Source organism: Onychomys torridus, chromosome 14 (assembly GCF_903995425.1).
Source record: "Onychomys torridus chromosome 14, mOncTor1.1, whole genome shotgun sequence".
Lineage (NCBI taxonomy): Eukaryota > Metazoa > Chordata > Mammalia > Rodentia > Cricetidae > Onychomys > Onychomys torridus.
In genome coordinates this window covers 70,555,522-70,560,990 of record NC_050456.1, presented here as the reverse complement: position 1 = coordinate 70,560,990, position 5,469 = coordinate 70,555,522, and positions in this window count along the sequence as shown.

Here is a 5,469-nt window from a genome sequence, read left to right as displayed (position 1 = left end):
CCATGACCCCTGCTCTGAAGGAGGAGCATCAGGTTCCATGTGGGGGGGGGGGCGGTGACATCTCCCCATCCAACTCTAGGGTAGAAAAGTCAGCTCAGAGAGGGGCCTTGCTCTGCCAGGTCTCCTGAAGGCCGATGTATTCCAAGCTGTGAATGTGTGTGCCCACTCAGGGTGGGCAGCTTCTGGGGACCCATGATCAGAGCATCCACAAACCTAGACCCTTGCTAGCTCCCAGGCTGCTGTGGCTCAGGCACGCTCCCATGTATCTGGTGACTTGCCGGACTCCTTCATATTCCCTGTGACTCTGAAATTCCTAACAGTCAAATTGTTAGGAGCACATTGCACCAGGAGGCCAGAAAGGACAGACCGTGCACATAGGGAGGTCCTGCTCTGATGCCATCCCCAGTTGCCACCAACTCTCCCTTAGCCTGTCACAGGCACTTCTGACAGTCTCCCAGTGTGTGTAACAGTATCTATCTATTTTCCAGCAAGAACCTTACCTGCTCTCTCATTGCTCCAGTTCCCAGAAGCTTCCTATGACTTGCCCTCCCTCCCCTCCCCTCCTCTCCTCACCCTGCCCTTCCCTCCTCCTCTGAAGAGCAATGGAGAGAAAATGAGGCAGAGTGAGGGGCTTATTGTGATGCCTGGGGCCTCAGTCAGACCTCCAGCACACATGGGAGCTCTCTGAGGACTGGATGCTGGGAAATGGTCCTGGAGATCACATCTTGCTGTCGTGGGACTTCCCTCAAGGGTGTGCTGAGCCTCTGGTCTTTGAGAGAGACTGTGTCCTGACCAGCATCCTTGGGCTCCAAGAGTCATAGCAAGCTCATTCTCAGTCTCTATTTTGTCCATATAAATTCCAGGAAAGGAAAATAAATCTCTCACCTGCTGCTGCTTTGGCCCTGACACCCCTTCCCAGGGGCCACAGCGGCAGCAGGGAAGTGTGAGGGGGATCTACAAAGGATATGGCATCAACACCACCAGGCAAGTGAGTAAACAGAGGCTCAGAGAGGTCAAGTGTCTTGTAAGAAGTTGCACAGCTTGGCAGTGGCAGAAATAAATGACCAGGAGTCTAGATTCCTGTGTGGTCTCCTGAATGTGACTGTTTGCCTCTGCTCACTGATTCTTTCAAAAAGCCACACCTGACTGCACTCAGTCCATCTCTGAGGGACATTCATATCTCTTGTCCCATCTCCAGCTATGTCTAGCACCATGCTGGGTGCATTTGGGTGCCTGGATGGATTTGTGTTGGTTGAGTGACTAATGGAGACCCACAGGCTTTATGGAAGATGTTTGAGATGCCTGGGCACCACCACACTATTTCTTATACTGGAAAGAGGATGAAATGAACACACAGCAGCCATTTAGACAGATGCACCTTACTCATAAATTACAGCATTTGGTTATAATGTGGAATCCCAGGGGCTGCCAATGACATGAGCTTCAACAGGAATGGCTGCCCCGGAGCCAAGCCACACAGCACCTGTGAGAAGGCCTTCTTCACCAGGCAGGGCTTGCTCACTGCTGCCGCTGTTACTGGGCACTCAAGATGGGTCTGTCCCCTCTACATTCTGGGCTCAGAATTCTGGGCTTGAGTGTGTCTCTTGAGCCTGTACTAAAAGTGGCAGACAAGACAGGTCCTTCAGAGTGCTGCTGAGCACTGGATCCTACTACACCTAAAACACAGTGCGCACCAGACTCTCCTGGTAGAGCCAAGCACTTCACAACCTCAAATTCACTACAAAGTGACAGCAATCCACACGTCATGGTTTCGATGCAAGAAGAGTCAAGCATCCAGAGACTGCGGGTGGAGTGGGGTGTGACTATGTTAACAGAAGGCACGAACATATCTTTCAGAGTTGATGAAATGTTCTTGAATTAAATGGTATAATTCTGACTACACTGGCAGCATTAAGGATATACTTTAGAGAAGTACATTTTTGTGGTGTGTGGATTGTATCTCAAAAAGCCTAAAAAAGTAAATCCAAGCTCTGTCCTTGGCTGAAGCCAACCTGATAACATTTTTCACTGCTGGAGTGATAGTAGCTCAGTGGGAGGCAGTGAGGAGAGGCAGCCCAGGGTGCTTGGCTGAGCCCCTGAGGGGGAGTCAAGGCTCTTCCAGTCACTAGTGCCCAACTCTAATGCATTCACATGTGTACACCTGTGTGTCCTCCTGTGTGCAAGGCGATGCTGTGTGCTCATTGGCAGGCAGGTGTGTCTGTATGCCTCACATTGTAGCTTCCAGCACATGGATATGTATCAAATATCAAAGCTGCATTTGATAGCAAATATCCCTTCTGGAAAGGGAAACTGGCCTCCAACAGCTGTCTCTGCCACCTCTCGCTGTGACATTCTTCTGCAACTGGCACAGTCGGATCTATGGGCTCTGGGATGAGAGAGTGGGGGTCATCTGAACTCAGCAAATGCTCTGTGGTATCCACCCAGCCTGGTCCTGCCCCAGAGGAGCTCCGTATCACTATGGATTGAGTGAGTGGACACTCGAGGCCCCGGGATGTGCAGGACAGGGTCAGAGCTACAGCTGAGGTCCGGACACGCTGGATACAGGGCTATGTGAGGCACACCACCAGCCAAACCAAACCCAAGGATGTGAATAGGAAGACGCAGAGCATACAAAGCATAACATCCCTTCTTTGATGATATTAATTTGCAAATGAGAAGAATAGCATGTTCTGAGATTCTCCCTAAAACCTAGTAACAAGTCATACTTTCATGCAATGTTCTTAAGTCACCAGTCAGGAGTGAGGAGGAGCCATAAGGAACTAAACAATCAGACTTTGGGTAAAGACAAATATAACCCTGAGTACTGTGGGGAAGTGTCCACTGTGGACACAGGATGCGCTCCAAAGAAAAGGTATCAGGGGGTGCAGTTCCAGATCACTATCACTAGAGGGCAGAGACTCTGCAACTATCCCACTGATGTCCTGGTCTAGAACCAACCAACCTGCCAGTCTTCCTTCTGGTTCCTGGTGGCAGTGTAGCCGGCCAGGTTCTCCCATGTGCAACCTCCACACCCTGGCAACAATCCTCTTTACTGTGATATGACCAGAAAGAAGAAACTGGGGGAGCAGTGTTTTTAAGCACTTCTTTTGAGGCAGTTGCTTCTTGGCATCTCCCAAGACCCCTCATTCCTAGTGTGTGTTGTTCCCATTTGACATACAAGGAAACTGAGGCCCATGGATGATACAGATGAGCCACATAGACAGTCAGTGATTGGACTTGGATCTAGGGAGACAGCCTCACCCAGGATCTCCCCAAGTGCAGAGGAAAAGGATCTCTAACTCTTTGGTCCAAAGGGAGTGGTCCAGGCTTCAGATATCACATACAGGCATAATAGTCCTGTGACTCTTTACTAGAGACTCCAGGCTCTGGGGAATAGTCTGTTTTATCCCATCAAAGAGCTCCTGGTGCTTCTAGGCATCCTGGATGGCTCTAAAGAGCTTGCCATAGTGTTCCATCATGATGTCCACCAGGGCTGCCTGGGATTCTTCCCATCTCTGCAGCCCATGGAGACAGTGCTAAGTGACATAGGTGGATGGCCCACTCAGTGGCTATGCTGACAAAGTGGGAATTCTGCATAAAGCCTCAGAGCTAGGTGGAGCTAGACAGTTAGGCCAGGTCTCCTCCAGAACAGTAGGGAAGAACCAATGGTTCTCTGCCCTTCACCACCCACCTCCCGTATTCTCAACAGAAGTCCGGGCACAGGAAAGGCCACTTGGTGGCTGAGGACACATTGGGAACTGATGCAATACAAAGCAGGAAACTTAGGGAACCTGAAAGAAGGGCACAGGAATGTCCTGTTGGAGGGAGCAGATTCAGCAGGTCCTGTGTCTGCTGAGACCAATGACCTTGGCTCAGTACTCAAGGCGCAGTTCCATATCTTCCACCAGTCCCTAAAGCTCCAGCACAGAAGCTTGCCACCCTGAGCCTCTCATGCAGGGCAATAACCGCAGCATCCTATCCAACCACATCTGCCTGCCAGTGCCATTCCTCTGCCGAGCCTCACCAGAGGTCATCTGTGACACCTTGTCACCTCCAGGGCAGAGCTGGGCTTTCAGAGGCCCTTCCCCACCTCAGAACCTTCACTGTAGCATGAACATAGTGACTATGAAATCAGATGGGAGTTTGAGCCTGAGCCCATCGCTGCCAGCCTGGCTGGATGATCTTGGGCAAGGTCCTTACCCTCTCTGTGCTGCAGAGCTTGTGGGGGAGATTTGAGAAAGCCTGAATATTATATGTGTATCAGTTTTGTTTCTGTCGCCATGATAAAACACTGGCAAAGAACCAGGTCACAGTCCATCACATGTCAAAGTCAAGACAACAGGAACATAGAACAGTCACGGCAGATCTGTAATCAAAAGCTCGGAGAACTGAGCGCAGGCATGCTTCCTTCTTTGCCTACTCACTTGAACTCAGCTAGTTTTCTCTACTCCAAATATATAGTCCAGAATCTCCTGCCTAGTGAATGATGCTGCCCACGGTGGGCTGGGTCTTCCCACATCAGTTAAAGCAATCTAGACAACTCCCCACAGAGATGGCTACAGGCCAACCTGACCTAGACAATTCATCAACTGAAGTCCTCTTCCCAGGTGACTCTAGGTTGTAACAAGTTGACAGTAACAATTCTTATTTTTGATGATGTTGGAAAAAATGATATAAATATGTATTTTGTGTGCATCTATTTGGATCTCTCTCTCTCTCTCTCTCTCTCTCTCTCTCTCTCGTGTGTGTGTGTGTGTGTGTGTGTGTGTGTGTGTGTGTGTGTGTGTGTGTGTTTGGTTACCCTTCCCCTTTCCACATATCTATTACCCCCTTACTGCATAGAAAGAGAAATCAAGAGCCTGAGACTTTGCCAGAGGTTGTAAGAATTGTCCCCAGACAGCCTAACCCAGGCACCTGGGCTCTTTTCCTCTACAGTTATCATGGTATCATCAGCCTTTGTGTGTCCCCACTCAGAGCCAAGCAGCCGGGTGCTCAGACAGACACATGCAGTGTCTCATGGCTGGCCAGGACCATACTTGGGAGCCCAGCACAGCACGAGGCTCAGTCTTGACTCCCCAGGGAGCACCTAAGCCAGACATTATTCCAATAGGTGGGTCAGGGCTCAAGGGCCAAGGGCTGGATAAGGTCTGGCTTATATCCACAGTGGCTGAGGTACGATCTCTGGGGGACCACTAAGCACGCCAGATGAGCCATTGTGGATTCTGGTTTCTTATTCACATAAACCTGAAAAAGGGAGGGGAAAACCCTTGAGAGGTGCAAGTGACGGAGATAGATCTTTGCTTTGGAAATCTGCTCACAGCGAGGATGTGGTGGCTCCCACCTATATCCTAGGACTTGAGAGGATGAGGCAGGGTGATGGTAGGAGCCCAAGGGTAGCCTAGGTTAACTACGACAGTGAGAGAGGATGATCTTGGGCTATAGTGTGAGCTGTCTCAATAAGAAAGAAAG